Source organism: Crocuta crocuta, unplaced genomic scaffold (genome assembly GCF_008692635.1).
Source record: "Crocuta crocuta isolate KB4526 unplaced genomic scaffold, BGI_CrCroc_1.0 scaffold48, whole genome shotgun sequence".
NCBI lineage: Eukaryota > Metazoa > Chordata > Mammalia > Carnivora > Hyaenidae > Crocuta > Crocuta crocuta.
In genome coordinates, this window is record NW_027533089.1 from 10769423 (window position 1) to 10787693 (window position 18271).

The 18271-nt window shown below is 43.0% G+C and overlaps 1 protein-coding gene across 3 annotated transcripts in view; it reads left to right on the forward strand.

Moving 5' to 3' along the window:
• TGFBR3 (transforming growth factor beta receptor 3) overlaps nt 1–18271 on the forward strand; it is a 204047-nt gene that overhangs the window by 124013 nt on the left and 61763 nt on the right. The gene's annotated exons all lie outside the window — the stretch shown is intronic.

Sequence of the window (18271 nt, forward strand, 5' to 3'; positions counted from 1 at the left end):
GATCTAGTCATGAGGAAGCATCAGGCAAAACCAAATTGAGTGACATTCTGTCAAACCCAGATGGGACTTACTCTAGAAGCTCTTTCCCCATACTGGCTCCTTCATATTCATAATCATTGTCAATCTCCTGTAATTAAAGGTATTTGTGATAGTAAGTGTAATGGCTATGATCATAAAATCTTATGTGCATTTAGTCCATGGAGTGCTGAGCTATATTGTCCAGTACTGTAAACAGTAGCTATGGTGAGCTATTTAAATTTAAATTAACTAGGGGCACCTGGGTGGCTCAGTCAGTTAAGTATTTGATTTTGGCTCAGGTCATGATCTCATGGTGCCTGAGTTTGAGCTCCACACTGGCCTCTGTGCTGATAGTGTGGAGTCTGCCTAGGATTCTCTCTGCCCCTCCCCAACTTGTTCTCTGTCTCTCAAAATAAATAAACTTAAAAAAATTTAAATTAACTAAGATTACAAATACAGTCCCTGAGGCACAACAGCCACATTTCAGGTGCTCAGTAGCTACATGAGGCTACCACACTGGGCAGGGTGTGGACAGCGTATGAGCAAATGCTTTGCCCACCCTGCTTTGAATCCAAGTGGCAATTCAAGGCAAATTATTTTATTTTTCTAAGCCTGATTTTCCTCACTTGTAATATGGGAAAATTAATAGTTACAGCATCATGGGGTTGTTATCTTGATTAAAAGACATTACATGTAGCATGTTTAATACAGTGCCTAACCCTTTTCATAGATATTACCTGTTGTTGTTGTGACTATTTAATATTAGTCACAGTAAAGAACACTTGGGTAGGATGTTGAATTTCTATTTCTGTTTGTTTGTTTGTTTGTTTATAGGGAGAGAGAAAGAAAGAAAGGGTGCACACAGTGGGACAGGGGTGGAGGGAGAGGGAGAGAGAGAATTCCAAGCAGGCTCCACGCCCAGTGCAAAGTGTGATGCTGGGCTCAATCTCACAACCGTGAGATCATGACCTGAGCTGAAATCAAGGGTCGGATGCTTAACTGACTGAGCCACCCAGGCACACCATGGATGTTGAATTTAAATTTCTAATTATAAATGTCTAGGTTGGCCTAATCAAGACTGAAAGGAGTTTGTATTTCTCTGAGCTACAGGCCCAGATGAAAAGTTTGGGCCACATATATGATAGTTGTACTGGTCACTTTCTGGACTCTTCATGAACCTACCACTCCATAGGTTGTAATGGAAAGTATCTTACTCCTAGTTATTATTTATTTGCTTTAATTTTGTTTGAGATCTATAGAAACTGCATGTTGGCCATCAGTTTAAAATGCACTAATGGGGGGCGCCTGGGTGCCTCAGTCAGTTGGGCATCCGACTTCGGCTCAGGTCATGATCTCACGGTTTGTGGGTTCGAGCCCCACGTCAGGCTCTGTGCTGACAGCTAGCTCAGAGCCTGGAGCCTGCTTCAGATTCTGTGTCTCCCTCTGTCTCTGACCCTGCCTTGCTCATGTTGTCTCTCTCTCTCTCTCAGAAATAAATAAAACATCAAAAAAAATTTTTTTGAAATGCACTAATGGTTAAAAAGGAGATAGTTTTATTTAAACAACTTAACATCGTCCCTATTTGGAGTTGATCCCATGTAGAGATAGCAGATCAGGTGATGAACCTAAAATTACCAAAGCAGGGCAAACAGTATTGGGTGAGGCCAAGGATTTATATTTGGGGACACTTGAACTCTGCTTTGTTATCCAACAAAGCTTTCTTTAGGTAAAATGGTTTATTCCCATCCTTACGTTTTTTCAAGGCCTGGAAGAGCTGGTAGAACATGTGTTGCTCATTCATTTTCTCATGTCCATGGATGATCTTACAAGCTAGGTAGCTCTCCCTGACAGTGTGTGAGGTGAAGAGGGTAAAGGCAAGCTCTTCCCTTGCTCTGTGTTGCTGGAAAGGAATTTCAGGGTATATGCATCCACTGGAGAGCCACTGCAGCAGAGGGGTCTACCGCTGGATGGAACACCAGGGATGAGTTCTGTTTATCCATGTATAGTAGCTAAGGGTTCACATTTGGAGATAAGACCATTATATTATTTTACAAACACTTCAGAAGGCCCATGCAGTTTTCAAAACCTGGGGCTTAGCCATTTCTATCACTGTCTCCTCCCAGGTTACCCAAAGAGCTCAGAGTTGTGGAGGGAGAAAGGCCGTCTCTTGATTCTTTGTCTAAGATGTAGTTATTATTTATTTGCTTTAATTTACATTATTGGCATTCATGTAATGCCTGCACCACTGTCTTAAAACTGTCTTTACTTTCCAGGTAGAGTTATAGCACTACACAGTTCTGTTTTTTGCTTTTTGTCTTAGTTTTTTTTTTTTAAGCAGGGTGGTGAGAAAAGATGAAGCAATGGTATCTACTCATCTGTTCAGGATGACGTTTTATTTATTTATTTTAATGGTTTATTTATTTTTTTTTAATGTTTTTTATTTATTTCTAGGAGAGAGAGAGAGAGAGACAGCGTGAGCAGGGGAGGGTCAGAGAGAGAGGGAGTCACAGACTGAAACAGGCTCCAGGCTCTGAGCTGGCAGTCAGCACAGAGCCCGACGCGGGGCCCGAACCCACGAACCGCGAGATCATGACCTAAGCAAAAGTCGGACGCTTAACCGACTAAGCCACCCAGGCGCCTCTTAATGGTTTATTTATTTTTTGAGAGAGAGATAGAGACAGAGTGAGCGGGGGAGGGTCAGAGAGAGAAGGAATCACAGAATCTGAAGACAGGCTCTAGGCTCTGAGCTAGCTGTCAGCACAGAGCCTGACACGGGGCTTGAACCCACAAACTGTAAGATCATGACCTGAGCTGAAGTCAGATGCTTAACCGACTAAGCTACCCAGGCTCCTCCAGGATGACGTTTTAATTTAACTTGACATGTCTGTATTACTGTAGATGCCCAAATTTAAAAAGGGAACATTTCATAATTAGTTAGCAGGGACATTGTTGCTCTAAATGTCTCAGCCACCATGAGAGTGACTAAAAATATTATACTTTATACTGTCCAATGAAAATATCTGTCTTTTTTCTGTCAAATCATTCCAGACCTTTTTATGATTTCAGTGCCGACAAGGAGGAGCATGTCAGGCAGGGAGAAAATGGGATTGTGAGTGTAGTTCCATTATTGAGTTGTTCTGGTTACATAGGAAATGGGATGAAGAGTGATTGTTTCATCGTCAAGTAGTGAGTCTTTGAGTACGAGTCTCACACATGTGTGTGCTTGTGCACATGCACATGCACAATGGAGTTGTCACAGCTGTATAGATTTACTTTTGTGGGGTGTCTGGATGGCCCAGAGAATACTGAGTAGGTTAAAGCTGTCATTCCATGCAATTAGAAATAAGAATAATCCTAACCTCCCTGTCTGGCATGTTGAAGCTACAAAGAAAAAGCTCTTAGAAGAGTTTTTATTTATGAAATCATTTCCACACTGAAGAAAAAGCATAGCTCAATGCAGCAATAAATACCTGAACATTCAACCTGAGTTTGCTAAAAAAAAAAAAAAAAAAAAAAAATCAGGACAATACTAGTTTTTGTTGAGAAACAGCTACAATTTGAGTACACATTTCACCAAAGAAAAATCTCACATGGCTAATAAGCACATGAAAAGATGTTCAATATCATTAGTCATTAGGAAAATGCAAATTTAAGACCACAGTGAGATGCCACTTCACACCTGCTAGGATGCCTCTAATAAAAAAGGCAGATAATAACAAGAGTTGTTGAGGATGTAGGGAAATTGGAACCCTCATAAACTGCTGACAGTACTGTAAAATGCTGCAAAGTGGTCAAAACATAAGTCTACAGAAAAAATCGCCCACAAATGTTCTTAGCAGCATTATTCTTAGCAACCAAAAAGTAAAAACAGCCCAACTATCCAACTGATAGGTGGGCTAAAAAAAAAAAATGTAGATCCCGGGATCCCGGGCACCTGGGTGGCTCAGTCAGTTGAGCATCCAACTTTGGCTCAGGTCATGATTTCATAGTTTGTAAGTTCTAACCCTGTGTTGGGCTATGTGCTGACAGCTCCGAGCCTGGTATCTGCTTCAGATTCTCTGTCTCCCTCTCTCTCTGCCCTTCCACCACTTGGCGCTCTGTCTGTCTCTCTCAAGAATAAATAAACATTTAAAAAAGGTAGATCTATGCAATGGAATATTATTTAGCCATTAAAAGGAATGAAGTATTAATACATACCACAATATGGATGAACCTTGAAAATATAGTTAAAGAAGCCACACACAAAAGGCCATATGTTGTATGATTCCATTCATTTCCAAAACAGGCAAATCCGTAGAGAAAGAAAATAAATCAGTGGTTACCAAGGCTGGTTGGAGGGGAGGATGAGGAATGACTACTAATGGTATGGAGTTTCTTTTGGGAATAGTAAACATGGTTCTGGAATTAAATAGTGATGAATGGACTACAACTATGAATATGATAAAAACACTGAATTGTACAGATTAAAAGGGTGGATATTATAATACGTGAATTATATCTCAATAAAGTTGTTAGATAAAAACTTGATCTAGCACTCTTTTTAAAAATTAAGGTATAGAGGCACCTGGGTGGCTCAGTCTGTTAAGCGTCTGACTTCAGTTCCGGTCATGATCTCACGGTTTGTGAGTTTGAGCCCCACATCAGGCTCTGTGCTGACAGCTCAGAGCCTGGAGCCTGCTTCAGATTCTGTCTCCCTCTCTCTCTGCCCCTTCCCTGCTCATGCTCTGTCTCTCTCTCTCTCCCTTAGTAATAAATAAACATTGAAAAAAATTTTTTTTTAATTTTAAGGTATAAAATCAATGAACTGGGGTGCCTGGGTGGTTCAGTCATTTAGGCATCTGACTCTTCATTTTGGCCCAAGTCAGGATCTCATGCTTTATGAGATGAGCTTCTCATTGTATGTGGAGGCTTCATAGGATCTTTTCTGTCTCCCTCTCTCTCTGCTCCTCTTGTGTGCAACAGGGGAGATGGGAAGAGACAGAATCCCAAGCAGCCTTGGTGCTGTCAATGCACAGCCCGACATGGGGTTCCATCTTACAAACCAGAAAATCATGACCTGAGCCGAAGTCAAGAGTCAAACACTTAACCACCTGAACCACCCAGGAGCCCCTTAATCTTATTTATTGTGTATTCTAAACCTGAGTGCGCTCTCCTGCAATGTCTACAGACTCGGAGCCCTGAGACCAGTAGAAATTCTCAAGATGACACATAAAATATCTAATCCAGGGGCCTTACAGAGCCTTTTAATGTCAGGCTTAGTTGCTTTGCATGCTTACAAGGAAGAAAGGTTTCTAAGATAAGGAAATCTCAAAAAATAAGCAGTGACTTCTTCCAGTCCATTCTTGGGATTACTGTGCTGCAGCTTATATTTTCTATCCATTGACATTAAAAAAGGAAAGAAATGTATGTACACATATATGTGTTTGAGTGGAGGTACGGAGTGGGAGGGGATACTGCTCTCTAAGATAAGGCTTCCAGAGTTAATAGAGATATAGGAGACCCATTAATTTTGAATTTCAAATAAACAACAAATACTTTTTTTAGTAAGCCCATATGACATTTGTGGCATACTTATACTAAAAAACTATTCATTGTTTAACTGAGATTCAAATTTAACTAGCTATTCTGTATTTTATCTGACAGCTCTACTCAGAGGCAACTCAGGATTTTCTTTCTGGTTAACACCCTAGCCTGGGTACCAAGAAGCCTGAGTACTGACTGACTCTGTCACTAACTAGTTCTGTATCATTGGACAAAATCACTTACTTGGGCCTCAGTTTCCTCATCTCTAAAGTGAGGAGGTGGCACTAGCCAGTCTCTGAAATTCCTCTCAGCTTTCAAACTCTCTGATTCTTTGATAATATGAATGCTAGATATTATATCCCAATTTAATTGGAAACAGAAAATGGTAATCTGAACATTGCCTCTTCAGCAAATCCAAGTAAATATCAGGGCAGGGCAGTTGAAAAAAAAAATGAGAGAAACTAAATGCTATGCTATTGGCTTTGGAATAAAAACAAATCAAAATTTAATCCTAATGAAAAATGTAAATTAATACCAGGACCAGGCTTAATATTTAAAATCTAGTTTTGTGTGTCTGAGAAGGGGGAGGGGCGGGTGAAGAAGCAGGTGTTGCCAAAATCTGGTTTATTCCTTTTACTTAATCTTGGCAGCGGGGGTGTGGGGGGGGACGGTCTAAATATTTGGGCCTCTGCCACCAAACCACAGGCAGTTCTCTGGTCCGCACTGCAGTTTGGATGACTGACAAGGCTCAGTGAAAAACAAGTGCTATTTGTTTTCCTGTGCCCAGTATTTAACTGGAAATCAGAAGGCGAAATTTCCAATCAGTTGCTAAATAGCCCCAGATGTGTGCTTAGCTCTGCTCTAGGAAGGGACATGCACAGCCTATACCACAGCGCATGCCCAGGCCTTCCTTTTCATGGCTCCAAGTGATGTGTAACTGAGAGTCATAGTATCCAAAAATGCTCTTTGAATAACTCAGGCATTCAAGTTTGGTTGTGGAGGAGGGAATTAAAAAAAAAAAAAAATTCCTGTATTCTCCACTATGTTGCATTTAAAAATCTGGAAATGATTTTTTTCTTTTCGAAATTCCTCCTTTCCCTTGCTTGGCAGTTCTCCCCACATTTAGAAAAACGTTAGATTAACATACCTGGTATGACGATTTCTGTATCCACTTGTTCATGCATCCAACACCCAGTTTTGAGTGGCTGCAGGATGCTGAGGACTGTGCTGGGTGTGGAGGGTTCCAGAGAAAATTGGAAAGGACTGTCTGCCCTCCAGAAGCTTCCCATGATATAGGAGAGATGGTGAAGATATTGGGAATTGCATTTCAAACAAGTTTTGATGTTTTTATTTTTATTTTTGAGATTGAGAGAGGGGGAGCGTGAGCAGGGGAGGGGCAGAGAGAGAGAGTGAGACACAGAATCCAAAGCAGGCTCCAGGCTCTGAGCTGTCAGCACAAAGCCCGACGTGGGGCTCAAATCCACGAACTGCGAGATCTGACTTGAGCCAAAGTTGGACGCTTAACAGACTGAGAGTCACCTATGCGCCCTGGGAATTACATTTCATTGTAAGAAATACCATTGTTAGGTCCTGAAAATTGGAAGCAACAAGACTCTTCTTCCAAATGCAACAAAGGCAGGTCCCTCCTTGAGACTGACAGGAGCAGCATGAGTCAGGGTTGTAGACGCAAGCACAGGTTTTTGCTCAACCAAGAATGTCATTCCTGTATACTAGACTAGTATACAGTGTATACTACTGTATAGACGAGGGCTGTAGATACACCATTTTGGATTTTCTAGTGAGGCTTTCCCCAAATAAATTCTCTCTCAAAGGCAGATTAAATAACTAAACATGTCAAGATTGGTTCTTCTTCTTTTTAAAAACCGTCTCTTGTGGAATGACTCACTGTGCCCTGTGGGATAGTCCAAGCGGTTGTGTACCATGCATTTTTGTTCCAGAGCCTGCTTATCTGTTGGTTTTGTGGCTTGTCCGTAAGAGCCCTAATTGTAAGGGGCTTGATCCTCTCATGAACTAGGGTCAGTCAACTACCATATTTCCTAGGAACGAGTTTCTGGCCCATTTGTGGTAAAGAGAGCTCTTCCTAAATGTCACTGTGGCAGTTAGAGCATTGGAATGAGTCCAGTTTCAGTTGGTAATCCTGGTCCAGAAAGAGTTTTTTGGAAGACTTCCTAGGATTTATCTTAACTTGCTGGGTTAAGGCTTGTGAATGTTGCCAGTGAGTGGCCCCTTGGCCTTATGAGGTTTGCCTGGGTGTATTCTTCCTGATCAAGACATCCTGTCCTGGAGGGTTCACGCAAGCATAGACTTTTCCTGGCTCCACTGGACTTGCTGTGTCATGTCTGTGTGCAGGCCTGGGCCCCAGCTCTGTGAAGGCTTTGCTTTCATTCAACAAATTGAGGTTAAATAAACGCTATTTCACCAAGGAGAGAAGGCTGGGTTCTTCGTGTAGAGTCCCATTCCTTCCTTGAAGGCTTTGCTGTCTCAGGCTACTCTGACAATCTGATGGATCTGCCCTTCCGAAGCTTTGGGAAATTGTATCAAGCATTATATGTCTGGTGCTCATGGTTAATGTCATAGGCAGCCTCCAAGGGGCTGTTTGGTAGAAAAACTGAGTGTTTTGTTAAGGGAGGTTGCAGAATATTTTTTCATGTAATAGGAGAGAGAGAAACTTGTCTCCTGGGAGATTCCGGTGAGGCCGACTTGAAAGCCTGTGGCTGTCCCATGGTCATCTCCCTGCAGACAGTGAGGCCCCTGGTAAGCATTCCCCGCAGGTGGCCTACAGCCCCCATTTCTAACGGGGACTGCGTGATGGCCTGATTCCTTCTGGGCTGGAGGCACTGGGCTTATTTGAGGCAGCCCAGCACTGACACTCCAAATCTCCATCATCCAAACCCCTGGCTTGGAAGCTGATTTCTTCAGAGGAGGAAGGGGTGCCTTTAGCCTTACTTGTTTCTTTGTCCAAGGGAGAATTTATAATCCCAAGAACAGTTTTTGCTCTTGGTTTTTGCCTTTGGTGTGAACCCCCTATCATCAGATGGCCTCTCAATGCCACTGGGCCACGGAGTCCTCCTTACTCTACTTCTGCCTTGTCCCGTTTGGGTGGCAAATGACACACCTGTGATTGTGGGACCCAGAGGACACCTGAAAGTCAGGGGCTTAGCCATCTGCCATCTCTGCCAAAAGCCCAAAAAGCCCATTTGATCTCTAGCCCTTCTGTGTTTATGTCAGAGTCTGTTCTGGAGATGCTATAGTTTCTGGCTGATACAGGCTGCTGGGTTATGTTCAGAGCTACCGTTTGGAGCCAGCACTGCTCCAGTACTTGAAAGCAGGGTTCATATATCTTTTTCTGAAAGTTTGGACAAGAAGACTACAGTCCAGTCACAGTGAGGAATGAATTATGGCCTGTCAACCGTCTGATCTGTCAGACAACCCTTGTGGCCCATTGTGAGGCTATGTATACATGTATGCGTACATTTGACAAACAGTGCATGAGCCATGTGCTTGGCACTGTTCCAAGCACTTCACGTATATTACCTTATTTAACCTTCATAATAAGCCTGTAAAGTAGGTACTATTATTATCCTCATGTTAACATGAGGAAATCCATTTCCACAAAGGGAGATTAAGTTAATTTGTGCATGATCACACAGCTAGTAAATGGTGTCTCTAACCCATGTATAGGGCTTAGAATAGTTCCAGGCACATAGTAAGTGTTTGATAAATGTTAGCAAGAATAATAAGTATTTTTTCATGATAGGGATTAGTAGTTTGGGTGAGCTTTTCCCCTACTTTCTCCCTTTTCATCTCCCATCTTGGACTTTGATCCTGGGTTTGAATGGGAGCAAATCCGTGTAGCCAGAGATATTGGAATTTAAATGTCCACAGTCTTTTGGCCCAGAGTTTCCCTTTTCCAGAGGAAGGTACTTAGGTTGAATGATTTCCCCTAAGATCTAGATGCAGAACATGGTCCTGATCACAACCAACTACGTATAACAATACTTTTCCTAGACACTTTATGCAGCTTTTGAAATACCGTCAGCCATTGCCCTACCGCTGACTGGAGGTTAGCCACAGAGGCTGCTGCCTTAAAAATAGCATTCTAAAAGCGATTCCCCTCCTCCCTAGTGTTTTGAGCTGTTTTTTTCCTCCAGTTTTTCCCCCTTTGCTTAGAGCCCCTGCCATTTATTCCTCAGTCACAGACAGTGCAAAGAAGGTAGTCAGGTGGCCTCCTGAGGGATGTACATAATCTAAATGCCCCCTACTTTCCAGAGACCTCACTGGGGGCAGTCACACCACTTGATTCAAGGGTGTGACTTTGATGTCCTCTGTAACCCTGGTCTCCAGCCTGGAGCCACTAATGACTGTCCTAAAGGCAGGGTATCACTCACCAGATCCAGTGAGGAGCTGGTGTGAAATTGCCTCTCTGGTTTCATTTCAGCAGAGTGCTGTGAATGGCTTGCTACGGTACTAGGATCTAGGTATTTTAGTTGGGTGAGGGTATTAAAATTGCTTCTTGATCCTTTTTCCGAGAACATTGTCCCCTGGGCTCCTCTGGATGGCCTGTCTCTGAATCAGCTTTACCAGAATGCCCTGCTTAGCCCTCTGTCCTTCAGCCACTGGGATCATTTATTTATTTATCCAAGACAACCTGGAAGATGAAGGTGAATGTAGGAACATGGCCTGCCTTTGTTGAGAGCTAATGTTGGGAAGGTCAAGAGGGCTCCAGCCATTTTGGGGGCTGAAGGACCTACCTCCACTGTGCACCCCTGAAGGAAATATCCTTTAGAACCTTTTTTTCCCTCAAGTGTTCTTAGGGCTGGGGTTGCTAGGCCAGAATACGCAGCTCCACTTCTCTTGCGGCTTGCATCAGCCATTCACAGAAGCTGTATCAGTCAGTGGTTATCCAGAGAAAGAGAACCAGTAGGGGATATATATAAAGAGAATTCTTGCAAGGAATTGGTTTATGCCATTGTGGAGACAGGTAAGGCAAGACAGAAATCTGCAGATAGGTGGTCAGGAAGGAGGGCTGGAACTCTCCAGCCTGAGTGGAAGCTGCTATCCACAGGTGGAATTTCTTTTCAGGGAAGCCTCAGCTCTGCTCTTAAATCCTTCAACTGATTGAATCAGGCCCACACAGATTATCTAAAATAATCTCAGTTACTTATTTATCTGATTATGGCTTTGAATCACACCTACAAAATACCTTCACAGCGACATCTAGATTAGGGTTTGATTGAATAATAGGATATTATTGGATATAATGACTGTCCTAAAGGCAGGGTATCACTCACCAGATCTTGGATCTCACCACTTGGATAGCCAAGCCAAGTTGACATGTAAAACTGACCATCACAGGCAGCATCTATATCTTAAATTTATACACCCTGATAATTCTTGCCAACATAGATCTACCATAGTTTCTATCCAAACATTTTCAGATCCCTTGGCAGCTTCTGTTGTTTACTATACCCAATCTTTCTTCTTCCCGACAAGCAATTACTTTATTCCCGTAACAGTCATCACTATTTATGTCTGCCCCTTCCATTCCCATTCTCCCCTACTTTTTCCAGCTGAGGTCCTTAGGCTGCTGGGGAACGGGGAGAAAGAGAAGGAAACAAACGAACGGGGAGAAAGTCTCTATGCAAAAGTCAGAGAAGGGCATAGCCCCCTGCTTTGCCTTACTGCTTTCCCTTTTCATTCTCTTAAAAGCCTGGATTTGTATTGCATAGTTTTTGGAATCTAACAGACATTTTAATTCTGCACTTGTTCCTTGCTAAAGCTATGCAATCTGGAGCTTTATGTAACTTTTCAAAGCACTAGTATCTTCAGTTGTCCCATGTGAAGATTTAGAATCTATGAAACATTCACTTAGTAAAGTGATCAGTGAGAACCTTCCTGGTTATTGTCTCCCAGTGTTCTGTTGATAGGAGGCTAAGGTGAGGCTCTGTCTATCTAGCTCTACTGATTTCGTGAGGCCGTTCGTTGACCACTCCATGGTAGTGGAGTAGACACAGCTCTCGAGTGGGGAAGAAAGCCTCTGTTTCTGTTGTCAGACCTGTCTTCTACCAGCTGTGTGCCTCGGGCAGATCCTGTCGCTTCTCTGGGCATTAATTTCCTTGTCTGTAAAATGGAACTTAGATTATCCATCTTGATGAAGAGGAATTCTAGGAACCTATTAGAAGCCAAACATTTATAAAGTTCAGTTTGTGCCCTTAAACCTGGGTTGGAAGATTGAATATAACTTAAAAGGAAAATAAAAGAATCTTCCCTAGTAAGGGATTTCCCAGAAGCATGTTTGAAGGGCAAAAACAGATTGAGGATCATGGCAAGTAATGATAATGATGTCAGCATTTTATTTTTTCCTGAAAAATACCCTTTAGATGGCAAGTGCACTTTAACTTTTAGAGTCATGCTCATCCTAAAATCCTGCTAACACTGGCAGATGAGAAAGGGTAAGTTTAGGAATCTGGAGAGCTCATTTTGTAATACCTTCAAGTGTCCCTGTGTGGCCTGGGACTCTACTTTGGAAAACTCTACATTATAAAACAGCTCATGCTTCATTAATTTGGTAACCTGTGTGGACTGAGTCTGTCTTTCAGATGGAGTGACATATTTTGCTTCCCTTTGTATATTCACATATACTATCGTTTCTGTAACATTTCCATGGGAGATGAGAGGATTGCTTTTGTAGCGGCTTACATTCCAGTCTGTGCATGTTAATAGTTGGAGGGCAGCATCTCAGAGCTTTCCTCTTGGACATGTGTAAACATGTTGGTTGTTAAGAACAGAGGGCCATATCAATCCTTTAGTTCTTTATATTTCATTTCAACAAAAATAAAAATTAAAAGCAGAGGGTGCCCACCATAAATGTTTTAAGAAAAAGTACTGAATAATAGTTTTAAGCCATTTTAATGGGAGAAGGTAACCTAGTTGTAGACATAAAATTAAAATCACCCAAGAATTTTTAAATGGTTGCATGGTGTGTGTTTCTTGAATGCACGATTGGCAGATATCATAATCACATGGCTCATGAATATGTAGCATTACAAATTAGGACTGTAGGTTCATGGGCATGGAAGTTATTATTTCTTTAAAACAAACTTTAAAAAAAAGCATTGAGTCATGATATATGGTTAATAGAAAACATGTTTCAGCTTATGTTTCATGTCACGTGACTTTGGAGGAACTAGGCAAGCACAGCCTTCTCAGGAATTGGGTAGGGAAAACGTGATTTTCCCCTTTCAGTGTGTAGGCTTTCGTCCTCATCTGGGAGGTAAACATTTCAGTACTGTCCCATTACTTTATGTTAGTTTGTTTTTACTGGATGGACTTTGTGTACAAAATATACTAAAGCAACATCTCAATGCCTTTCAGTGTGGGCACTGTTAGAGGAGATCTAGAACCCATCTACCATAAATCCCATTTACATCTGAACCTAAATTCTAGAGAAATGCCTATTCTACTTTATGTCTTTTTTCCCCTCTAGAGCGGAACTAGCAAACACTTGACACGGCAGGTGTTTTGGAAATGTGGATGTGTTTTTCTTTGCTTTATTTGTTTTCCTTGTTTTGCTCTATTTTCCCAAGTGGGCAACTCCATAAAGATTTGTCTGCACAGGAGTCAGGGAAAAGGGATAGGAATGGTAAAAGTTAGGGATAAGGCAGGATAGAAGAGGCAGAGGAACTGATCCCGATTGTCCACACACTGCACTTTCATCAGTGCCAAAGTCATGTAGATGTGTGAAGCTGGGTGTGTGAGCAGAGCGGAGCAGCCCCACCTATGTAGCCTGAATAGCAGGCGCTCACCCAGCCCACAGCCCAAGCTCCCACATGGACCACAGCTGAGCTATAGGGTGTTGTGTGTGTGTTTCCTGGAACAGATTTTCCTCTGAGATGTCAGCAGACTTTTCTTCATCTTTGGGGAGCCATGTCTCCTCTGATTTCACAAGGCCCATTTCTTTCTTTTTAGACGTGCAAGAAGATGACTCTATCCATGACTTGGCTTTACTCTCTCCTTGTTTGTTTGTTTTTTTCTTTCTATTTTCTACCATCACAGATGAGAAGATACTTGCTTGATCTCTATGCAGTCCTGTTCGTGTTTGCTTCACAAAGATTATTTGGGATTTAAATAATATCTGTATCTGTGGCCTAGAGCAGTGGTATACACTGGAATCATGGGGTGGTGAGAGGAAGGTTATAATGCAGTTTCCTGGACCCCACCTTCCCACCCATCCCGGAATCTCCAGGGTGATTTTACTGGTCTAACGATCACACTCCATGAAGCACTGGATTTGAGATGGTTCCTTAACACTAATTTATGTTCTGAGACCAGATCAAGAAGCGGATGGATGGATGGATATTATCAGTATTTCCTTAGAGTCATATTGGAGGAGGTTTGGAGTAATACTGTCCCGTAGAAATAAAATGTGAACCACAGAGGGAATTTAAAGTCTTCTGTTAGTACATTTAAAAAGTAAAGGAAGGGCACCTGGATGGCTCAGTTGCTTAAGTGTCTGACTTTTGATTTCAGCTCAGGTCATGATCTCAGGTTTGAGAGACTGAGCTCCGAGTCTGGCTGTATGCTGAGAACAAGGAGCCTGCTTGGGATTCTCTCTCTCTCTCCCCCTCTTTCCCTGCCCCCGCCCCCGCACAGGCTCACCCTCTCCTCCTGTCTCTCACTCCTTCTCTGTCTCCCTCTCAAATAAATAAACTTAAAAATATATTGTTAAAAAGTAAAGGAAATAAATGAACTTAATTGTAATGGCATATGTAATTTAACACAGTATATCTAAATATTACCATTTAACATGTAATCAATAAAAAAAATCATTGAGCTTTCTTCAATCTTGTGCTAGACGACACAGCACAAAATCTGGTATGTATTTTACAGTTACAACACAGGTCAGTTTACTTAGCAGTATATCAAGTGTTCAACAGTGTGTGGCTACTGGCTACTGAATGGGACAGTTATAGAGCAGGAACAGGGTGCTCAGAACCATTGGCAGACACACACAGATTTATCAAAGTGCTCGTTCTCATTTCTCCACTACTTCCGTATATGAGTGACCTCAGAATCCTTCTTAGCACGGAATTCCAGCCAGGTGCTACCAGTTAATTGGACCTCAAGATCCATTCATTCATTAAATACTTCTTGAATATCTTTTCTATACCGAAAACTATTTTCGGTGCTTGGGGTATACCCATGAACAGAGCACACAAAGATCCCAGCCTCTGAAGGAGCTTACATTCTGGTAGGAGGAGATGGGCAATAAGCATAATAAATAAGTAAATTATACGGTACTTTAGAAGGTGACTATGCAATGTAATAGCAGTAAGAACATGCAAAGCAGGTTTGGGGCCAAATCAGGATTGCTAGAGTGGAAGCCGCTGGGTGTCGGATTCTAATTTCAAATTGGCCCCATGAGAAGATAACATGTGACCAGGTGAGGAGAAACTTCAGATGAGACTTTTTTTTTAATGTTTATTTATTTGTGTGTGTGTGTGTGTGTGTGTGTGTGAGAGAGAGAGAGAGAGAGAGAGAGAGAGAGAAAGAGAGAGTGAGGGAGCGAGAGTGAGAGCATGCATGAGTGAGGAGACATAGAAAAAGAGAGGGAGACATAGATCCAAAGCAGGCTCCAGGCTCTGAGCTGTCAGCACAGAGTCTGACGCAGGGCTCGAACTCATGAACCAGGAGATCATGACCTGAGCTGAAGTCGGTTGCCTAACTGACTGAGTCACCCAGGCGCCCCCAGATGGGCCTTCTTTATCAGGACTGTTCATCAGGGAACATTGTTTATAAGGTGAGGACAGTAAAGAGGGAGTCGGGATAGGATGAGTGAGTCCTTATAGTGTGGCACCACCTTCAGCAGAGTTTCTCTCCCCTCTCACTGAAGACCAGACCAACTCGGGGGAGGCCCACAGGGATACTGTGATGCAACCACCAGGCCTCTGAGTCAGCTGATGTGCTGAGTTAAGTGCTAAAACAGAGAACATCAGTTCCAGGAAAATGGTGGCTGCACCCACCGGCCAGGATTTGCTCACCTCACTAGGACTTGGGAGATAAATCTTGGGGCTCCTGTGGATCTGCTTAGGACTTTAAGAGTTAAAGTTTAAATGCAGGTGTGGAAACAAAAAGGGCTGTTGCCTCTTTGCTTTTTTCTTGCTCTTTTGGACACGGCTGTTGAATCTGATCCAGAAAAAATAATAAACTTGGCTCTCGTTGCCTAGCCGTAAGTTCTTGTAATAAAACTCCCAGCACTGGCAGATAGAGTAATGTTCTGCTCTTAAAAAAAATCTGGTAGCGTAACCAGAATCTACAATACAAACATCGTGCGTGGTTTAAGTAGGGAAGAGCATTCAAGACAGGAGGTGGCTCACTGTGCATCTTGGTGGCCTGGGGTTTGTTGGGCAGTAAAGTGCTTCACGTTTGCCCCTTCCTGCTAGGGATCAAGACTCTTAGAGCTCTGTGCTCTGTTCATTCCCACAGGAAGATGTTTGTCATGTCAGGGAATGTCAGAGGATTGAGTTTTAATTAGCAAGCAGGGGGAAGGTTTGCTGAATTTGGGGGAGGACATGCAATGATGTAAGAATTTGTTTTTAGGTGGAGGTATTGGGTGAAAAAGCAAATTATGGGCTTTAAATGTTGGCTGAAAAATCATTTCCGAGGGCAGTGAGGGAAGTAAGGCGTTAGGGTTACAAGAATGAAGAAACTATGGCATATCCTTTCCTGTAAGTAACAGAACTGAGTTTCATTCAGCACGCAGTTATTGAGTTCCTGCTTCGTGCCAAACTCCGTGCCAGGCAGGCCCCAGAGATTTAGAATGAACAAGGTGCTTTCTTGGCCTTTGAGCTGTTGCTCTTTATCAGTTTTACTGATAAATAGTCACAGTTCGTGCAAGAGAGGGGCTTGGCTAGAGGTATGACAAGGCACCTGTGCGCCGTTCCTCCCTGAGGACAGAAGGGGAGTCTGGGAGTCTTCATAGAGAAGGTGGTTCTATGGGAGTTCAGGGAGCAGTTACCAGGTGAGGAAGGCCGGCAAGAGCAGTCCAAGTGGGGATCTGGATGTAAAAAGACTCAGGAGCCTCAAGTAGCAGGATGTGTTCTACCATTGAGTGATTCCCCGGTGAGTACATTGGAGAGTGGTAGGAAGTGGAGCAGGCAGAGGCCCTCCCTGGTCATATGCCATTTAAGATGCTTAGATACTGTCCTGCATCATCCTGAGTTTACACTTTAGAAGGATCTTCCAGGTGACAGAGTGGAGGAGAGATGGAGGGAGACCCAATTGGAAGATGGGAGGTTACTGTAACGGTTGAGATGCAGGTTGCTTGAGATACAGGGCCNAGAGCTGGAACCCACCAATAAGATGGAGTAAATAGAAAATACCTGCCATTTTCTCGAAATATAAAATCCTTGCTCTTAAGAATTTTTTAAAACAAATCCATATTCACTCATAGTTATTTTCCTTGAAGTTGTGATTGTAACCCCTCCTTGTATTAGAAAAAAATATTGTTTTTTTTTTGCTGTTCTCTTTACATCTATGTTCTTCCACAGCCTATAACCCAAGCCAGATTCTAATAAGGATACCATACCCCAAAGATCAGGTAGGGACTAGAGCACCGAACAGTGGAGACATGACCATGATAGATCATGTGTTTATTTCAGCAGGGCTCTCGACAGGTTGTAGCATGATGCCCTTACAGACCAGGTGAGGACAGCTCTGTGGGGTCCTTTGTAGCTGCTGAACAACCTGGGACCCCAGCATCTTTGGGTCAGCATGAGAGTGTACCTGTAAGTCACAGACCTTAGCCTGATCTCATTCCATTGCTCGGGGATTTAGATGCATACATAGAAGGCACGCTTGTGAAATTCAATGATACTGACAGCTAGCAGAATAAGGATTTTTTAAAAAATGTTTATTTATTTATTTTGAGAGAGAGAGGGGAGGGAGAGAGAGAGAGCATGCATGAGCATGGAAAAGGCAGAGAAAGGGAAAGTGAGAATCCCAAGCAGGCTGCACTCTCGGCACAGAGCCCAGTGTGGCACTTGATCCCACCACTGTGAGATTATGACCTGAGCCAAAATCAAGAGCTGGACACTTAACCGACTGAGCCATCCAGGCACCCCCAGAATAAGGATTTTTATGTGTTCTCCACAGATTTGAGATATGGGTCTAAGGAATAAATATAAGACTTTGTATTTCTTTGAAAGAATCACTGGTATAGGGGAAGGATGCAAAGAGCCTCAACCTGGTACAACAAGCCCTGGCAATTTAGGTACCTCCATCTCCACCACCACCTCCCTGCCTGAGCTGTGTCTCTTTCTCCCTGAGGCTATTGCAGAAGCCTACTACTGGTTTCCTGCTCTTGTCGCCCTTTAGTCTAGACTGGCCACAGCAGCCAGAGTAATTTTGTTAAAGCGTTTGTTAGATGTTTTCATGAACTCTCAGTGGTGGCCCATCTCACCCGGACTAAACACCACAGTCCTTACTAGCAGTCTGCAAGGTCATATTGGACCTGCTAGGCTCTCTGGCCTCTCTGACCTTTTCATCTACCCGACCTCCCCTTCCTCCACCCCAGTGCTCCAGCCACACTGGCCTTGCTTCTCCCCCTTCCCCTTGCCTGACCTTTACACTCGCTGCTGTCCAAACCGCAGATGCTCTTCCTTCTGACCTCCGCAGGGCTTGTCGCTCCTTCAGGGCTTTAACTGCACCG